Here is a 21852-nt window from a genome sequence, read left to right on the forward strand (position 1 = left end):
GTGTCCAGAGATTTTTCAGCTATCTCCTTTCCTTCAGTTTTTGTGCTAACATTCCTATGTCTAAAACTAGCATTTACACTATAGGAAATCATTACCGCGGGTATAGCACCTAACTCTTTAAACCTAAATGAGAAAGCATGGCACATATGATTTACTTCTGAGAACTAAGCATTGTGTGCACAGTTTTTGCAGCTATCTCCTTTCCTTCAGTTTTTGTGCTAACATTCCTAGGTCTAAAACTAGCTTTTACCCTATAGGAAAGCATTACCGCGGGTATAGCACCTAACTCTTTAAACCTAAATGAAACAACATGGCACCTATGATTTACTTCTGAGAACTAAGCATTGTGTGCAGAGATTTTGCAGCTATCTCCTTTCCTTCAGTTTTTGTGCTAACATTCGTGTCTGCAGAACTAGCATTTCTTATACAGGAAAGCATCACCGAGGGTATAGCACCTAACTCTTTAAACCTAAATGAAACAACATGGCACATATGATTTACTTCTGAGAACTAAGCATTCTGAGCAGAGGTTTTGCATCTATCTCCTTTCCTTCAGTTTTTGTGCTAACATTCCTATATCAGAACCTAGCATTTACACTATAGGATAGGATTACCGCGGTTATAGCACCTAATTCTTTAAACCTAAATGAAACAACATGGCACATATGATTTACTTCTGAGAACTAACCATTGTGTGCAGAGATTTTTCAGCTATCTCCTTTCCTTCAGTTTTTGTGCTAACATTCCTATGTCTAAAACAAGCTTTTACACTATAGGAAAGCATTACGTGGGGTATAGCACCTAACTTTTTAAACCTAAATGAAACAACATGTCACATATGATTTACTTCTGAGAACTAAGCAATGTGTGCAGAGATTTTGCACCTATGCCCTTTCCTTCAGTTTTAGAGCTAACATTCATATCTCCAGAACTAGCATTTCCTATACAGGAAAGCATAACCGAGGGTATAGCACTTAACTCTTTAAACCTAAATGAAACAACATGGCACATATGATTTACTTCTTAGAAATAACCATTGTGTGCAGAGATTTTGCAGCTATCTCCTTTCCTTCAGTTTTTGTGCTAATATTCGCATCTCTCATACTAGCATTTCCTATATAGGAAAGCATAACCGAGGGTATAGCACCTAAGTCTTTAAACCTAAATGAAACAACATGGCACATATGATTTACTTCCGAGATCTAAGCATTCTGTGCAGAGGTTTTGCAGCTATCTCCTTTCCTTCAGTATTTGTGCTAACATTCCTAGTCTAAAAATAGCTTTTACACTATAGGAAAGCATTAACGCGGGTATAGCACCTAACTCTTTAAACCTAAATGAAATAGCATGGCACATATGATTTACTTATGAGAACTAAGCATCGTGTGCAGAGATTTTGCAGCTATCTCCTTTCCTTCAGTTTTTGTGCTAACATTCGTATCTCCAGAACTAGCATTTCTTATACAGGAAAGCATAACCGAGGGTATAGCACCTAACTCTTTAAACCTAAATGAAACAACATGGGACATAAGATTTACTTCTGAGAACTAAGCATTGTGTGCAGAGGTTTTGCAGCTATCTCCTTTCCTTCAGTTTTTGTGCTAACATTCCTATATCAGAACCTAGCATTTACACTATAGAATAGGATTACCACGGGTATAGCACCTAACTCTTTAAACCTAAATGAAACAACATGGCACATATGATTTACTTCTGAGAACTAACCATTCTGTGCAGAGATTTTTCAGCTACCTCCTTTCCTTCAGTTTTTGTGCTAACATTCCTCTATCAGAACCTAGCATTTACACTAAAGGATAGGATTACCGCTGGTATAGCACCTAACTCTTTAAACCTAAATGAAACAACATGGCACATATGATTTACGTCTGAGAACTAACCATTGTCTCCAGAGATTTTTCAGCTATCTCCTTTCCTTCAGTTTTTGTGCTATCATTCCTATGTCTAAAACTAGCTTTTACACTATAGGAAAGCATTACCGCGGGTATAGCACCTAACTCTTTAAACCTAAATGAAACAACATGGCACCTATGATTTACTTCTGAGAACTAAGCATTGTGTGCAGAGATTTTGCAGCTATCTCCTTTCCTTCAGTTTTTGTGCTAACATTCGTGTCTGCAGAACCAGCATTTCTTATACATTAAAGCATAACCGAGGGTATAGCACCTAACTCTTTAAACCTAAATGAAACAACATGGCACATATGATTTACTTCTGAGAACTAAGCAATGTGTGCAGAGATTTTGCAGCTATCTCCTTTCCTTCAGTTTTTGTGCTAACATTCGTAACTCTTAAACTAGCAATCCCTATATAGGAAAGCATAACCGACGATATAGCACCTAAGTGTTTAAACCTAAATGAAACCACATTGCACATATGATTTACTTCTGAGAACTAAGCATTCTGTGCAGAGGTTTTGCATCTATCTCCTTTCCTTCAGTTTTTGTGCTAACATTCCTATATCAGAACCTAGCTTTTACAGTATAGGATAGGATTACCGCGGTTATAGCACCTAATTCTTTAAACCTAAATGAAACAACATGGCACATATGATTTACTTCTGAGAACTAACTATTGTGTGCAGAGATTTTTCAGCTATCTCCTTTCCTTCAGTTTTTGTGCTAACATTCCTATGTCTAAAACTAGCTTTTACACTATAGGAAAGCATTACGTGGGGTATAGCACCTAACTTTTTAAACCTAAATGAAACAACATGTCACATATGATTTACTTCTGAGAACTAAGCAATGTGTGCAGAGATTTTGCAGCTATCCCCTTTCCTTCAGTTTTAGTGCTAACATTCATATCTCCAGAACTAGCATTTCCTATACAGGAAAGCATAACCGAGGGTATAGCACCTAACTCTTTAAACCTAAATGAAACAACATGGCACATATGATTTACTTCTTAGAAATAACCATTGTGTGCAGAGATTTTGCAGCTATCTCCTTTCCTTCAGTTTTTGTGCTAATATTCGTATCTCTCATACTAGCATTTCCTATATAGGAAAGCATAACCGAGGGTATAGCACCTAAGTCTTTAAACCTAAATGAAACAACATGGCACATATGATTTACTTCGGAGAACTAAGCATTGTGTGCAGAGGTTTTGCAGCTATCTCCTTTCCTTCAGTTTTTCTGCTAACATTCGTATCTCTAAAACTAGCATTTCCTATATAGGAAAGCATAACCGAGGGTATAGCACCTCACTCTTTAAACCTAAATGAAACAACATGGCACATATGATTTCCTTCTGAAAACTAAGCGTTGTGTGCAGAGATTTTTCAGCTATCTCCTTTCCTTCATTTTTTGTGCTAACATTCCTATGTCTAAAACTAGCTTTTACACTATAGGAAAGCATTCCCGCGGGTATAGCACCTAACTCTTTAAACCTAAATGAAACAACATGGCACCTATGATTTACTTCTGAGAACTAAGCAATGTGTGCAGAGATTTTGCAGCTATCTTCTTTCCTTCACTTTTAGTGCTAACATTCATATCTCCAGAACTAGCATTTCCTATACAGGAAAGCATAACCGAGTGTATAGCACCTAACTCTTTAAACCTACATGAAATAATATGGCACATATGATTTACTTCTGAGAACTAAGCATTGTGTGCAGAGGTTTTGCAGCTATCTCCTTTCCTTCAGTTTTTGTGCTAACATTCCTATATCAGAACCTAGCATTTACACTATAGGATAGGATTACCGCGGGTATATCACCTAACTCTTTAAACCTAAATGAAACAACATGGCGCATATTATTTACTTCTGAGAACTAACCATTGTGTCCAGAGATTTTTCAGCTATCTCCTTTCCTTCAGTTTTTGTGCTAACATTCCTATGTCTAAAACTAGCTTTTACACTATAGGAAAGCATTACCGCGGGTATAGCACCTAACTCTTTAAACCTAAATGAAACAACATGGCACCTATGATTTACTTCTGAGAACTAAGCATTGTGTGCAGAGATTTTGCAGCTATCTCCTTTTCTTCAGTTTTTGTGCTAACATTCGTGTCTGCAGAACAAGCATTTCTTATACAGGAAAGCATAACCGAGGGTATAGCACCTAACTCTTTAAACCTAAATGAAACAACATGGCACATATGATTTACTTCTGAGAACTAAGCAATGTGTGCAGAGATTTTGCAGCTATCTCCTTTCCTTCAGTTTTTGTGCTAACATTCCTATGTCTAAAACTAGCTTTTACACTATAGGAAAGCATTACGTGGGGTATAGCACCTAACTTTTTAAACCTAAATGAAACAACATGTCACATATGATTTACTTCTGAGAACTAAGCAATGTGTGCAGAGATTTTGCAGCTATCCCCTTTCCTTCAGTTTTAGTGCTAACATTCATATCTCCAGAACTAGCATTTCCTATACAGGAAAGCATAACCGAGGGTATAGCACCTAACTCTTTAAACCTAAATGAAACAACATGGCACATATGATTTACTTCTTAGAAATAACCATTGTGTGCAGAGATTTTGCAGCTATCTCCTTTCCTTCAGTTTTTGTGCTAATATTCGTATCTCTCATACTAGCATTTCCTATATAGGAAAGCATAACCGAGGGTATAGCACCTAAGTCTTTAAACCTAAATGAAACAACATGGCACATATGATTTACTTCCGAGAACTAAGCATTGTGTGCAGAGGTTTTGCAGCTATCTCCTTTCCTTCAGTTTTTCTGCTAACATTCGTATCTCTAAAACTAGCATTTCCTATATAGGAAAGCATAACCGAGGGTATAGCACCTCACTCTTTAAACCTAAATGAAACAACATGGCACATATGATTTCCTTCTGAAAACTAAGCGTTGTGTGCAGAGATTTTTCAGCTATCTCCTTTCCTTCATTTTTTGTGCTAACATTCTTATGTCTAAAACTAGCTTTTACACTATAGGAAAGCATTACCGCGGGTATAGCACCTAACTCTTTAAACCTAAATGAAACAACATGGCACCTATGATTTACTTCTGAGAACTAAGCAATGTGTGCAGAGATTTTGCAGCTATCTTCTTTCCTTCACTTTTAGTGCTAACATTCATATCTCCAGAACTAGCATTTCCTATACAGGAAAGCATAACCGAGTGTATAGCACCTAACTCTTTAAACCTACATGAAATAATATGGCACATATGATTTACTTCTGAGAACTAAGCATTGTGTGCAGAGGTTTTGCAGCTATCTCCTTTCCTTCAGTTTTTGTGCTAACATTCCTATATCAGAACCTAGCATTTACACTATAGGATAGGATTACCGCGGGTATATCACCTAACTCTTTAAACCTAAATGAAACAACATGGCGCATATTATTTAATTCTGAGAACTAACCATTGTGTCCAGAGATTTTTCAGCTATCTCCTTTCCTTCAGTTTTTGTGCTAACATTCCTATGTCTAAAACTAGCCTTTAAAGTATAGGAAACCATTACCGCGGGTATAGCACCTAACTCTTTAAACCTAAATGAGAAAGCATGGCACATATGATTTACTTCTGAGAACTAAGCATTGTGTGCAGAGATTTTGCAGCTATCTCCTTTCCTTCAGTTTTGGTGCTAACACTCGTATCTCTAAAACTAGCTTTTACCCTATATTAAAGCATTACCGCGGGTATAGCACCTAACTCTTTAAACCTAAATGAGAAAGCATGGCACATATGATTTACTTCTGAGAACTAAGCATTGTGTGCACAGTTTTTGCAGCTATCTCCTTTCCTTCAGTTTTTGTGCTAACATTCCTAGGTCTAAAACTAGCTTTTACCCTATAGGAAAGCATTACCGCGGGTATAGCACCTAACTCTTTAAACCTAAATGAAACAACATGGCACCTATGATTTACTTCTGAGAACTAAGCATTGTGTGCAGAGATTTTGCAGCTATCTCCTTTCCTTCAGTTTTTGTGCTAACATTCGTGTCTGCAGAACTAGCATTTCTTATACAGGAAAGCATCACCGAGGGTATAGCACCTAACTCTTTAAACCTAAATGAAACAACATGGCACATATGATTTACTTCTGAGAACTAAGCAATGTGTGCAGAGATTTTGCAGCTATCTCCTTTCCTTCAGTTTTTGTGCTAACATTCCTATGTCTAAAACTAGCTTTTACACTATAGGAAAGCATTACGTGGGGTATAGCACCTAACTTTTTAAACCTAAATGAAACAACATGTCACATATGATTTACTTCTGAGAACTAAGCAATGTGTGCAGAGATTTTGCACCTATGCCCTTTCCTTCAGTTTTAGAGCTAACATTCATATCTCCAGAACTAGCATTTCCTATACAGGAAAGCATAACCGAGGGTATAGCACTTAACTCTTTAAACCTAAATGAAACAACATGGCACATATGATTTAGTTCTTAGAAATAACCATTGTGTGCAGAGATTTTGCAGCTATCTCCTTTCCTTCAGTTTTTGTGCTAATATTCGCATCTCTCATACTAGCATTTCCTATATAGGAAAGCATAACCGAGGGTATAGCACCTAAGTCTTTAAACCTAAATTAAACAACATGGCACATATGATTTACTTCCGAGATCTAAGCATTGTGTGCAGAGGTTTTGCACCTATCTCCTTTCCTTCAGTTTTTGTGCTAACATTCCTAGTCTAAAAATAGCTTTTTCACTATAGGAAAGCATTAACGCGGGTATAGCACCTAACTCTTTAAACCTAAATGAAATAGCATGGCACATATGATTTACTTATGAGAACTAAGCATTGTGTGCAGAGATTTTGCAGCTATCTCCTTTCCTTCAGTTTTTGTGCTAACATTCGTATCTCCAGAACTAGCATTTCTTATACAGGAAAGCATAACCGAGGGTATAGCACCTAACTCTTTAAACCTAAATGAAACAACATGGGACATAAGATTTACTTCTGAGAACTAAGCATTGTGTGCAGAGGTTTTGCAGCTATCTCCTTTCCTTCAGTTTTTGTGCTAACATTCCTATATCAGAACCTAGCATTTACACTATAGAATAGGATTACCACGGGTATAGCACCTAACTCTTTAAACCTAAATGAAACAACATGGCACATATGATTTACTTCTGAGAACTAACCATTCTGTGCAGAGATTTTTCAGCTACCTCCTTTCCTTCAGTTTTTGTGCTAACATTCCTCTATCAGAACCTAGCATTTACACTAAAGGATAGGATTACCGCTGGTATAGCACCTAACTCTTTAAACCTAAATGAAACAACATGGCACATATGATTTACGTCTGAGAACTAACCATTGTCTCCAGAGATTTTTCAGCTATCTCCTTTCCTTCAGTTTTTGTGCTATCATTCCTATGTCTAAAACTAGCTTTTACACTATAGGAAAGCATTACCGCGGGTATAGCACCTAACTCTTTAAACCTAAATGAAACCACATGGCACATATGATTTACTTCTGAGAACTAAGCATTGTGTGCAGAGGTTTTGCATCTATCTCCTTTCCTTCAGTTTTTGTGCTAACATTCCTATATCAGAACCTAGCATTTACACTATAGGATAGGATTACCGCGGGTATAGCACCTAACTCTTTAAACCTAAATGAAACAACATGGTACATATGATTTACTTCTGAGAACTAACCATTGTGTGCAGAGATTTTTCAGCTATCTCCTTTCCTTCAGTTTTTGTGCTAACATTCGTATCTCTCATCCTAGCATTTCCTATATAGGAAAGCATGACCGAGGGTATAGCACCTAAGTCTTTAAACCTAAATGAAAAAACATGGCAGATATGATTTACTTCCGAGAACTAAGCATTGTGTGCAGAGGTTTTGCAGCTATCTCCTTTCCTTCAGTTATTCTGCTAACATTCGTATCTCTAAAACTAGCATTGCCTATATAGGAAAGCATAACCGAGGGGAAAGCACCTCACTCTTTAAACCTAAATTAAACAACATGGCACATATGATTTCCTTCTGAAAACTAAGCATTGTGTGCAGAGATGTTTCAGCTATCTCCTTTCCTTCAGTTTTTGTGCTAACATTCCTATGTCTAAGACTAGCATTTACACTATAGGAAAGCATTACCGGGGGTATAGCACCTAACTCTTTAAACCTAAATGAAACAACATGGCACCTATGATTTACTTCTGAGAACTAAGCATTGTGTGCAGAGATTTTGCAGCTATCTCCTTTCCTTCAGTTTTTGTGCTAACATTCGTGTCTGCAGAACTAGCATTTCTAATACAGGAAAGCATAACCAAGGGTATAGCACCTAACTCTTTAAACCTAAATGAAACAACATGGCACATATGATTTACTTCTGAGAACTAAGCATTGTGTGCACAGTTTTTGCAGCTATCTCCTTTCCTTCAGTTTTTGTGCCAGCATTCCTATATCTGAACCTAGCATTTACACTATAGGATAGCATTTCTGCGGGTATAGCACCTAACTCTTTATACCTAAATGAAAAACTATGGAACATATGATTTACTTCTGAGAACTAAGCTTTGTGTGCAGAGATTTTGCAGCTATCTCCTTTCCTTCAGTTTTTGTGCTAACATTCCTATGTCTAAAACTAGCATTTACACTATAGGAAAGCATTACCACGGGTATAGGACCTACCTCTTTAAACCTAAATGAAATAGCATGGCACATATGATTTACTTATGAGAACTAAGCATTGTGTGCAGAGATTTTGCAGCTATCTCCTTTCCTTCAGTTTTTGTGCTAACATTCGTATCTCCAGAACTAGCATTTCTTATACAGGAAAGCATAACCGAGGGTATAGCACCTAACTCTTTAAACTTAAATGAAACAACATGACACATATGATTTACTTCTGAGAACTAAGCATTGTGTGCAGAGGTATTGCAGCTATCTCCTTTCCTTCAGTTTTTGTGCTAACATTCCTATATCAGAACCTAGCATTTACACTATAGGATAGGATTACCACGGGTATAGCACCTAACTCTTTAAACCTAAATGAAACAACATGGCACATATGATTTACTTCTGAGAACTAACCATTCTGTGCAGAGATTTTTCAGCTATCTCCTTTCCTTCAGTTTTTGTCCTAACATTCCTATGTCTAAAACTAGCTTTTACACTATAGGAAAGCATTACCTCGGGTATAGCACCTAACTCTTTAAACCTAAATGAAACAACATGGCACATATGATTTACTTCTGAGAACTAAACAATGTGTGCAGAGGTTTTGAAGCTATCTCCTTTCGTTCAGTTTTAGTACTAACATTCATATCTCCAGAACAAGCATTTCATATACAGGAAAGCATAACCGAGGGTATAGCACCTAACTCTTTAAACCTAAATGAAACAACATGGCACATATGATTTACTTCTGAGAACTAAGCATTGTGTGCACAGTTTTTGCAGCTATCTCCTTTCCTTCAGTTTTTGTGCTAACATTCCTATATCTGAACCTAGCATTTACACTATAGGATAGCATTTCCGCGGGTATAGCACCTAACTCTTTAAACCTAAATGAAACAACATGGCACATGAGATTTACTTCTGAGAACTAAGCATTGTGTGCAGAGATTTTGCAGCTATCTCCTTTCCTTCAGTTTTTGTGCTAACATTCCTATGTCTAAAACTAGCATTTACACTATAGGAAAGCATTACCACTGGTATAGCACCTAACTCTTTAAACCAAATGAAAAACTATGGCACATATGATTTACTTCTGAGAACTAAGCTTTGTGTGCAGAGATTTTGCAGCTATCTCCTTTCCTTCAGTTTTTGTGCTAACATTCGTATCTCCAGAACTAGCATTTCTTATACAGGAAAGCATAACCGAGGGTATAGCACCTAACTCTTTAAACCTAAATGAAACAACATGGGACATAAGATTTACTTCTGAGAACTAAGCTTTGTGTGCAGAGGTTTTGCAGCTATCTCCTTTCCTTCAGTTTTTGTGCTAACATTCCTATATCAGAACCTAGCATTTACACTATAGGATAGGATTACCACGGGTATAGCACCTAACTCTTTAAACCTAAATGAAACAACATGGCACATATGATTTACTTCTGAGAACTAACCATTCTGTGCAGAGATTTTTCAGCTATCTCCTTTCCTTCAGTTTTTGTCCTAATATTCCTATGTCTAAAACTAGCTTTTACACTAGAGGAAAGCATTACCTCGGGTATAGCACCTAAGTCTTTAAACCTAAATGAAACAACATGGCACATATGATTTACTTCCGAGAACGAAGCATTGTGTGCAGAGGTTTTGCAGCTATCTCCTTTCCTTCAGTTTTTCTGCTAACATTCGTTTCTCTAAAACTAGCATTTCCTATATAGGAAAGCATAACCGAGGGTATAGCACCTCACTCTTTAAACCTAAATGAAACAACATGGCACCTATGATTTACTTCTTAGAACTAAACATTGTGTGCAGAGATTTTGCAGCTATCTCCTTTCCTTCAGTTTTTGTGCTAACATTCGTAACTCCAGAACTAGCATTTCTTATACAGGAAAGCATAACCGAGGTTATAGCACCTAACTCTTTAAACCTAAATGAAACAACAAGGGACATATGATTTACTTCTGAGAACTAAGCATTGTGTGCAGAGGTTTTGCAGCTATCTCCTTTCCTTCAGTTTTTGTGCTAACATTCCTCTATAAGAACCTAGCATTTACACTATAGGATAGGATTACCGCTGGTATAGCACCTAACTCTTTAAACCTAAATGAAACAACATGGCACATATGATTTACTTCTGAGAACTAACCATTGTGTGCAGAGATTTTTCAGCTATCTCCTTTCATTCAGTTTTTGTGCTAACATTCCTATGTCTAAAACTAGCTTTTACACTATAGGAAAGCATTACCTCGGGTATAGCACCTAACTCTTTAAACCTAAATGAAACAACATGGCACATATGATTTACTTCTGAGAACTAAGCAATGTGTGCAGAGATTTTGCAGCTATCTCCTTTCCTTCATTTTAGTGCTAACATTCATATCTCCAGAACTAGCATTTCCTATACAGGAAAGCATAACCGAGGGTATAGCACCTAAGTCTTTAAACCTAAATGAAACAACATGGCACATATGATTTACTTCTGAGAACTAAGCATTGTGTGCAGAGGTTTTGCAGCTATCTCCTTTCCTTCAGTTTTTGTGCTAACATTCGTATCTCTAAAACTAGCATTTCCTATATAGGAAAGCATAACCGAGGGTATAGCACCTCACTCTTTAAACCTAAATGAAACAACATGGCACATATGATTTCCTTCTGAAAACTAAGCATTGTGTGCAGAGATTTTTCAGCTATCTCCTTTCCTTCAGTTTTTGTGCTAACATTCCTATGTCTAAAACTAGCATTTACACTATAGGAAAGCATTACCGCGGGTATAGCACCTAACTCTTTAAACCTAAATGAAACAACATGGCAACTATGATTTACTTCTGAGAACTAAGCATTGTGTGCAGAGATTTTTCAGCTATCTCCTTTCCTTCAGTTTTTGTACTAATATTCGTATCTCTTAAACTAGCATTCCCTATATAGGAAAGCATAACCGAGGGTATAGCACCTAACTCTTTAAACCTGAATGAAACAACATGGCACATATGATTTACTTCTGAGAAGTAAGCATTGTGTGCAGAGATTTTGCAGCTATCTCCTTTCTTTCAGTTTTTGTGCTTACATTCATATCTCCAGAACTAACCTTTCCTATACAGGAAGCATAACCGAGGGTATAGCACCTAACTATTTAAACCTAAATGAAACAACATGGCACATATGATTTACTTCTGAGAACTAAGCATTGTGTGCAGAGGTTTTGCATCTATCTCCTTTCCTTCAGTTTTTGTGCTAACATTCCTATATCAGAACCTAGCATTTACACTATAGGATAGGATTACCGCGGGTATAGCACCTAACTCTTTAAACCTAAATGAAACAACATGGTACATATGATTTACTTCTGAGAACTAACCATTGTGTGCATAGATTTTTCAGCTATCTCCTTTCCTTCAGTTTTTGTGCTAACATTCGTATCTCTCATCCTAGCATTTCCTATATAGGAAAGCATGACCGAGGGTATAGCACCTAAGTCTTTAAACCTAAATGAAACAACATGGCACATATGATTTCCTTCTGAAAACTAAGCATTGTGTGCAGAGATTTTTCAGCTATCTCCTTTCCTTCAGTTTTTGTGCTAACATTCCTATGTCTAAGACTAGCTATTACACTATAGGAAAGCATTACCGGGGGTATAGCACCTAACTCTTTAAACCTAAATGAAACAACATGGCACCTATGATTTACTTCTGAGAACTAAGCATTGTGTGCAGAGATTTTGCAGCTATCTCCTTTCCTTCAGTTTTTGTGCTAACATTCGTATCTCCAGAACTAGCATTTCTTATACAGGAAAGCATAACCGAGGTTATAGCACCTAACTCTTTAAACCTAAATGAAACAACATGGCACATATGATTTACTTCTGAGAACTAAGCATTGTGTGCAGAGGTATTGCAGCTATCTCCTTTCCTTCAGTTTTTGTGCTAACATTTCTATATCAGAACCTAGCATTTACACTATAGGATAGGATTACCGCTGGTATAGCACCTAACTCTTTAAACCTAAATGAAACAACATGGCACCTATGATTTACTTCTGAGAACTAAGCATTGTGTGCAGAGATTTTGCAGCTATCTCCTTTCCTTCAGTTTTTGTGCTAACATTCGTGTCTGCAGAACTAGCATTTCTAATACAGGAAAGCATAACCGAGGGTATAGCACCTAACTCTTTAAACCTAAATGAAACAACATGGCACATATGATTTACTTCAGAGAACTAAGCATTGTGTGCAGAGATTTTGCAGCTATCTCCTTTCCTTCAGTTTTTGTGCTAACATTCCTATGTCTAAAACTAGCATTTACAGTATAGGAAAGCATTTCCACTGGTATAGCACCTAACTCTTTAAACCTAAATGAAAAACTATGGCACATATGATTTACTTCTGAGAACTAGGCTTTGTGTGCAGAGATTTTGCAGCTATCTCCTTTCCTTCAGTTTTTGTGCTAACATTCCTATGTCTAAAACTAGCATTTACACTATAGGAAAGCATTACCACGGGTATAGGACCTACCTCTTTAAACCTAAATGAAATAGCATGGCACATATGATTTACTTATGAGAACTAAGCATTGTGTGCAGAGATTTTGCAGCTATCTCCTTTCCTTCAGTTTTTGTGCTAACATTCGTATCTCCAGAACTAGCATTTCTTATACAGGAAAGCATAATCGAGGGTATAGCACCTAACTCTTTAAACCTAAATGAAACAACATGGGACATAAGATTTACTTCTGAGAACTAAGCATTGTGTGCAGAGGTTTTGCAGCTATCTCCTTTCCTTCAGTTTTTGTGCTAACATTCCTATATCAGAACCTAGCATTTACACTATAGGATAGGATTACCACGGGTATAGCACCTAACTCTTTAAACCTAAATGAAACAACATGGCACATATGATTTACTTCTGAGAACTAACCATTCTGTGCAGAGATTTTTCAGCTATCTCCTTTCCTTCAGTTTTTGTCCTAATATTCCTATGTCTAAAACTAGCTTTTACACTAGAGGAAAGCATTACCTCGGGTATAGCACCTAAGTCTTTAAACCTAAATGAAACAACATGGCACATATGATTTACTTCCGAGAACGAAGCATTGTGTGCAGAGGTTTTGCAGCTATCTCCTTTCCTTCAGTTTTTCTGCTAACATTCGTTTCTCTAAAACTAGCATTTCCTATATAGGAAAGCATAACCGAGGGTATAGCACCTCACTCTTTAAACCTAAATGAAACAACATGGCACCTATGATTTACTTCTTAGAACTAAACATTGTGTGCAGAGATTTTGCAGCTATCTCCTTTCCTTCAGTTTTTGTGCTAACATTCGTAACTCCAGAACTAGCATTTCTTATACAGGAAAGCATAACCGAGGTTATAGCACCTAACTCTTTAAACCTAAATGAAACAACATGGGACATATGATTTACTTCTGAGAACTAAGCATTGTGTGCAGAGGTTTTGCAGCTATCTCCTTTCCTTCAGTTTTTGTGCTAACATTCCTCTATAAGAACCTAGCATTTACACTATAGGATAGGATTACCGCTGGTATAGCACCTAACTCTTTAAACCTAAATGAAACAACATGGCACATATGATTTACTTCTGAGAACTAACCATTGTGTGCAGATATTTTTCAGCTATCTCCTTTCCTTCAGTTTTTGTGCTAACATTCCTATGTCTAAAACTAGCTTTTACACTATAGGAAAGCATTACCTCGGGTATAGCACCTAACTCTTTAAACCTAAATGAAACAACATGGCACATATGATTTACTTCTGAGAACTAAGCAATGTGTGCAGAGATTTTGCAGCTATCTCCTTTCCTTCATTTTAGTGCTAACATTCATATCTCCAGAACTAGCATTTCCTATACAGGAAAGCATAACCGAGGGTATAGCACCTAACTCTTTAAACCTAAATGAAACAACATGGCACATATGATTCACTTCTTAGATCTAAGCATTGTGTGCAGAGATTTTGCAACTATCTCCTTTCCTTCAGTTTTTGTGCTAACATTCGTATCTCTCATAATAGCATTTCCTATATAGGAAAGCATAACCGAGGGTATAGCACCTAAGTCTTTAAACCTAAATGAAACAACATGGCACATATGATTTACTTCTGAGAACTAAGCATTGTGTGCAGAGGTTTTGCAGCTATCTCCTTTCCTTCAGTTTTTGTGCTAACATTCGTATCTCTAAAACTAGCATTTCCTATATAGGAAAGCATAACCGAGGGTATAGCACCTCACTCTTTAAACCTAAATGAAACAACATGGCACATATGATTTCCTTCTGAAAACTAAGCATTGTGTGCAGAGATTTTTCAGCTATCTCCTTTCCTTCAGTTTTTGTGCTAACATTCCTATGTCTAAAACTAGCATTTACACTATAGGGAAGCATTACCGCGGGTATAGCACCTAACTCTTTAAACCTAAATGAAACAACATGGCAACTATGATTTACTTCTGAGAACTAAGCATTGTGTGCAGAGATTTTTCAGCTATCTCCTTTCCTTCAGTTTTTGTGCTAACATTCGTATCTCTTAAACTAGCATTCCCTATATAGGAAAGCATAACCGAGGGTATAGCACCTAACTCTTTAAACCTGAATGAAACAACATGGCACATATGATTTACTTCTGAGAAGTAAGCATTGTGTGCAGAGATTTTGCAGCTATCTCCTTTCTTTCAGTTTTTGTGCTTACATTCATATCTCCAGAACTAACCTTTCCTATACAGGAAGCATAACCGAGGGTATAGCACCTAACTATTTAAACCTAAATGAAACCACATGGCACATATGATTTACTTCTGAGAACTAAGCATTGTGTGCAGAGGTTTTGCATCTATCTCCTTTCCTTCAGTTTTTGTGCTAACATTCCTATATCAGAACCTAGCATTTACACTATACGATAGGATTACCGCGGGTATAGCACCTAACTCTTTAAACCTAAATGAAACAACATGGTACATATGATTTACTTCTGAGAACTAACCATTGTGTGCAGAGATTTTTCAGCTATCTCCTTTCCTTCAGTTTTTGTGCTAACATTCGTATCTCTCATCCTAGCATTTCCTATATAGGAAAGCATGACCGAGGGTATAGCACCTAAGTCTTTAAACCTAAATGAAACAACATGGCAGATATGATTTACATCTGAGAACTAAGCATTGTGTGCAGAGGTTTTGCAGCTATCTCCTTTCCTTCAGTTATTCTGCTAACATTCGTATCTCTAAAACTAGCATTGCCTATATAGGAAAGCATAACCGAGGGGAAAGCACCTCACTCTTTAAACCTAAATTAAACAACATGGCACATATGATTTCCTTCTGAAAACTAAGCATTGTGTGCAGAGATTTTTCAGCTATCTCCTTTCCTTCAGTTTTTGTGCTAACATTCCTATGTCTAAGACTAGCATTTACACTATAGGAAAGCATTACCGGGGGTATAGCACCTAACTCTTTAAACCTAAATGAAACAACATGGCACCTATGATTTACTTCTGAGAACTAAGCATTGTGTGCAGAGATTTTGCAGCTATCTCCTTTCCTTCAGTTTTTGTGCTAACATTCGTGTCTGCAGAACTAGCATTTCTAATACAGGAAAGCATAACCAAGGGTATAGCACCTAACTCTTTAAACCTAAATGAAACAACATGGCACATATGATTTACTTCTGAGAACTAAGCATTGTGTGCACAGTTTTTGCAGCTATCTCCTTTCCTTCAGTTTTTGTGCCAGCATTCCTATATCTGAACCTAGCATTTACACTATAGGATAGCATTTCCGCGGGTATAGCACCTAACTCTTTATACCTAAATGAAAAACTATGGCACATATGAATTACTTCTGAGAACTAAGCTTTGTGTGCAGAGATTTTGCAGCTATCTCCTTTCCTTCAGTTTTTGTGCTAACATTCCTATGTCTAAAACTAGCATTTACACTATAGGAAAGCATTACCACGGGTATAGGACCTACCTCTTTAAACCTAAATGAAATAGCATGGCACATATGATTTACTTATGAGAACTAAGCATTGTGTGCAGAGATTTTGCAGCTATCTCCTTTCCTTCAGTTTTTGTGCTAACATTCGTATCTCCAGAACTAGCATTTCTTATACAGGAAAGCATAACCGAGGGTATAGCACCTAACTCTTTAAATCTAAATGAAACAACATGGCACATATGATTTACTTCTGAGAACTAAGCATTGTGTGCAGAGGTATTGCAGCTATCTCCTTTCCTTCAGTTTTTGTGCTAACATTCCTATATCAGAACCTAGCATTTACACTATAGGATAGGATTACCACGGGTATAGCACCTAACTCTTTAAACCTAAATGAAACAACATGGCACATATGATTTACTTCTGAGAACTAACCATTCTGTGCAGAGATTTTTCAGCTATCTCCTTTCCTTCAGTTTTTGTCCTAACATTCCTATGTCTAAAACTAGCTTTTACACTATAGGAAAGCATTACCTCGGGTATAGCACCTAACTCTTTAAACCTAAATGAAACAACATGGCACATATGATTTACTTCTGAGAACTAAACAATGTGTGCAGAGGTTTTGCAGCTATCTCCTTTCGTTCAGTTTTAGTACTAACATTCATATCTCCAGAACAAGCATTTCATATACAGGAAAGCATAACCGAGGGTATAGCACCTAACTCTTTAAACCTAAATGAAACAACATGGCACATATGATTTACTTCTTAGAACTAACCATTGTCTGCAGAGATTTTGCAGCTATCTCCTTTCCTTCAGTTTTTGTGCTAACATTTGTATCTCCAGAACTAGCATTTCTTATACAAGAAAGCATAACCGAGGGTATAGCACCTAATTCTTTAAACCTAAATGAAACAACATGGCACATATGATTTACTTCTGAGAACTAAGCATTTTGTGCAGAGATTTTTCAACTATCTCCTTTCCTTCAGTTTTTGTCCTAATATTCCTATGTCTAAAACTAGCTTTTACACTAGAGGAAAGCATTACCTCGGGTATAGCACCTAAGTCTTTAAACCTAAATGAAACAACATGGCACATATGATTTACTTCCGAGAACGAAGCAAGTGTGCAGAGGTTTTGCAGCTATCTCCTTTCCTTCAGTTTTTCTGCTAACATTCGTTTCTCTAAAACTAGCATTTCCTATATAGGAAAGCATAACCGAGGGTATAGCACCTCACTCTTTAAACCTAAATGAAACAACATGGCACATATGATTTCCTTTTGAAAACTAAGCATTGTGTGCAGAGATTTTGCAGCTATCTCCTTTCCTTCAGTTTTTGTGCTAACATTCGTAACTCCAGAACTAGCATTTCTTATACATGAAAGCATAACCGAGGTTATAGCACCTAACTCTTTAAACCTAAATGAAACAACATGGGACATATGATTTACTTCTGAGAACTAAGCATTGTGTGCAGAGGTTTTGCAGCTATCTCCTTTCCTTCAGTTTTTGTGCTAACATTCCTCTATCAGAACCTAGCATTTACACTATAGGATAGGATTACCGCTGGTATAGCACCTAACTCTTTAAACCTAAATGAAACAACATGGCACATATGATTTACTTCTGAGAACTAACCATTTTCTCCAGAGATTTTTCAGCTATCTCCTTTCCTTCAGTTTTTGTGCTAACATTCCTATGTCTAAAACTAGCTTTTACACTATAGGAAAGCATTACCGCGGGTATAGCACCTAACTCTTTAAACCTAAATGAAACAACATAGCACCTATGATTTACTTCTGAGAACTAAGCATTGTGTGCAGAGATTTTTCAGCTATCTCCTTTCCTTCAGTTTTTGTGCTAACATTCGTGTCTGCAGAACTAGCATTTCTTATACAGTAAAGCATAACCGAGGGTATAGCACCTAACTCTTTAAACCTAAATGAAACAACATGGCACATATGATTTACTTCTGAGAACTAAGCAATTTGTGCAGAGATTTTGCAGCTATCTCCTTTCCTTCAGTTTTTGTGCTAACATTCGTATCTCTTAAACTAGCAATCCTAATATAGGAAAGCATAACCGAGGGTATAGCACCTAAGTGTTTAAACCTAAATGAAACCACATGGCACATATGATTTACTTCTGAGAACTAAGCATTCTCTGCAGAGGTTTTGCATCTAACTCCTTTCCTTCAGTTTTTGTGCTAACAATCCTATATCAGAACCTAGCATTTACACTATAGGATAGGATTACCGCGGTTATAGCACCTAATTCTTTAAACCTAAATGAAACAACATGGCACATATGATTTACTTCTGAGAACTAACCATTGTGTGCAGAGATTTTTCAGCTATCTCCTTTCCTTCAGTTTTTGTGCTAACATTCCTATGTCTAAAACTAGCTTTTACACTATAGGAAAGCATTACGTGGGGTATAGCACCTAACTTTTTAAACCTAAATGAAACAACATGTCACATATGATTTACTTCTGAGAACTAAGCAATGTGTGCAGAGATTTTGCAGCTATCCCCTTTCCTTCAGTTTTAGTGCTAACATTCATATCTCCAGAACTAGCATTTCCTATACAGGAAAGCATAACCGAGGGTATAGCACCTAACTCTTTAAACCTAAATGAAACAACATGGCACATATGATTTACTTCTTTGAAATAACCATTGTGTGCAGAGATTTTGCAGCTATCTCCTTTCCTTCAGTTTTTGTGCTAATATTCGTATCTCTCATACTAGCATTTCCTATATAGGAAAGCATAACCGAGGGTATAGCACCTAAGTCTTTAAACCTAAATGAAACAACATGGCACATATGATTTACTTCCGAGAACTAAGCATTGTGTGCAGAGGTATTGCAGCTATCTCCTTTCCTTCAGTTTTTGTGCTAACATTCGTGTCTGCAGAACTAGCATTTCTAATACAGGAAAGCATAACCGAGGGTATAGCACCTAACTCTTTAAACCTAAATGAAACAACATGGCACATATGATTTACTTCTGAGAACTAAGCATTGTGTGCACAGTTTTTGCAGCTATCTCCTTTCCTTCAGTTTTTGTGCTAACATTCCTATATCTGAACCTAGCATTTACACTATAGGATAGCATTTCCGCGGGTATAGCACCTAACTCTTTAAACCTAAATGAAACAACATGGCACATGAGATTTACTTCTGAGAACTAAGCATTGTGTGCAGAGATTTTGCAGCTATCTCCTTTCCTTCAGTTTTTGTGCTAACATTCCTATGTCTAAAACTAGCATTTACACTATAGGAAAGCATTACCACTGGTATAGCACCTAACTCTTTAAACCAAATGAAAAACTATGGCACATATGATTTACTTCTGAGAACTAAGCTTTGTGTGCAGAGATTTTGCAGCTATCTCCTTTCCTTCAGTTTTTGTGCTAACATTCCTATGTCTAAAACTAGCATTTACACTATAGGAAAACATTACCACGGGTATAGGACCTACCTCTTTAAACCTAAATGAAATAGCATGGCACATATGATTTACTTATGAGAACTAAGCATTGTGTGCAGAGATTTTGCAGCTATCTCCTTTCCTTCAGTTTTTGTGCTAACATTCGTATCTCCAGAACTAGCATTTCTTATACAGGAAAGCATAACCGAGTGTATAGCACCTAACTCTTTAAACCTAAATGAAACAACATGGGACATAAGATTTACTTCTGAGAACTAAGCATTGTGTGCAGAGATTTTGCAACTATCTCCTTTCCTTCAGTTTTTGTGCTAACATTCGTATCTCTCATACTAGTATTTCCTATATAGGAAAGCATAACCGAGGGTATATCACCTAAGTCTTTAAACCTAAATGAAACAACATGGCACATATGATTTACTTTTGAGAACTAAGCATTGTGTGCAGAGATTTTGCAGCTATCTCCTTTCCTTCAGTTTTTGTGCTAACATTCGTATCTCTATAACTAGCATTTACACTATAGGAAAGCATTACCGCGGGTATAGCACCTAACTCTTTAAACCTAAATGAAACAACATGGCAACTATGATTTACTTCTGAAAACTAAGCATTGTGTGCAGAGATTTTGCAGCTCTCTCCTTTCCTTCAGTTTTTGTGCTAACATTCGTATCTCTTAAACTAGCATTCCCTATATAGGAAAGCATAACCGAGGGTATAGCACATAACTCTTTAAACCTGAATGAAGCAACATGGCACATATGATTTACTTCTGAGAAGTAAGCATTGTGTGCAGAGATTTTGCAGCTATCTCCTTTTCTTCAGTTTTTGTGCTTACATTCATATCTCCAGAACTAACCTTTCCTATACAGGAAGCATAACCGAGGGTATAGCACCTAACTATTTAAACCTAAATGAAACAACATGGCACATATGATTTACTTCTGAGAACTAAGCATTGTGTGCAGAGGTTTTGCATCTATCTCCTTTCCTTCAGTTTTTGTGCTAACATTCCTATATCAGAACCTAGCATTTACACTATAGGATAGGATTACCGCGGGTATAGCACCTAACTCTTTAAACCTAAATGAAACAACATGGTACATATGATTTACTTCTGAGAACTAACCATTGTGTGCAGAGATTTTTCAGCTATCTCCTTTCCTTCAGTTTTTGTGCTAACATTCCTATGTCTAAAACTAGCTTTTACACTATAGGAAAGCATTACCTCGGGTATAGCACCTAACTCTTTAAACCTAAATGAAACAACATGGCACATATGATTTACTTCTGAGAACTAAGCAATGTGTGCAGAGAGTTTGCAGCTATCTCCTTTCCTTCATTTTAGTGCTAACATTCATATCTCCAGAACTAGCATTTCCTATACAGGAAAGCATAACCGAGGGTATAGCACCTAACTCTTTAAACCTAAATGAAACAACATGGCACATATGATTCACTTCTTAGATCTAAGCATTGTGTGCAGAGATTTTACAACTATCTCCTTTCCTTCAGTTTTTGTGCTAACATTCGTATCTCTCATACTAGCATTTCCTATATAGGAAAGCATAACCGAGGGTATAGCACCTAAGTCTTTAAACCTAAATGAAACAACATGGCACATATGATTTTCTTCTGAGAACTAAGCATTGTGTGCAGAGGTTTTGCAGCTATCTCCTTTCCTTCAGTTTTTGTGCTGACATTCGTATCTCTAAGACTAGCATTTCCTATATAGGAAAGCATAACCGAGGGTATAGCACCTCACTCTTTAAACCTAAATGAAACAACATGGCACATATGATTTCCTTCTGAAAACTAAGCATTGTGTGCAGAGATTTTTCAGCTATCTCCTTTCCTTCAGTTTTTGTGCTAACATTCCTATGTCTAAA

Source organism: Dasypus novemcinctus, chromosome 28 (assembly GCF_030445035.2).
Source record: "Dasypus novemcinctus isolate mDasNov1 chromosome 28, mDasNov1.1.hap2, whole genome shotgun sequence".
Lineage (NCBI taxonomy): Eukaryota > Metazoa > Chordata > Mammalia > Cingulata > Dasypodidae > Dasypus > Dasypus novemcinctus.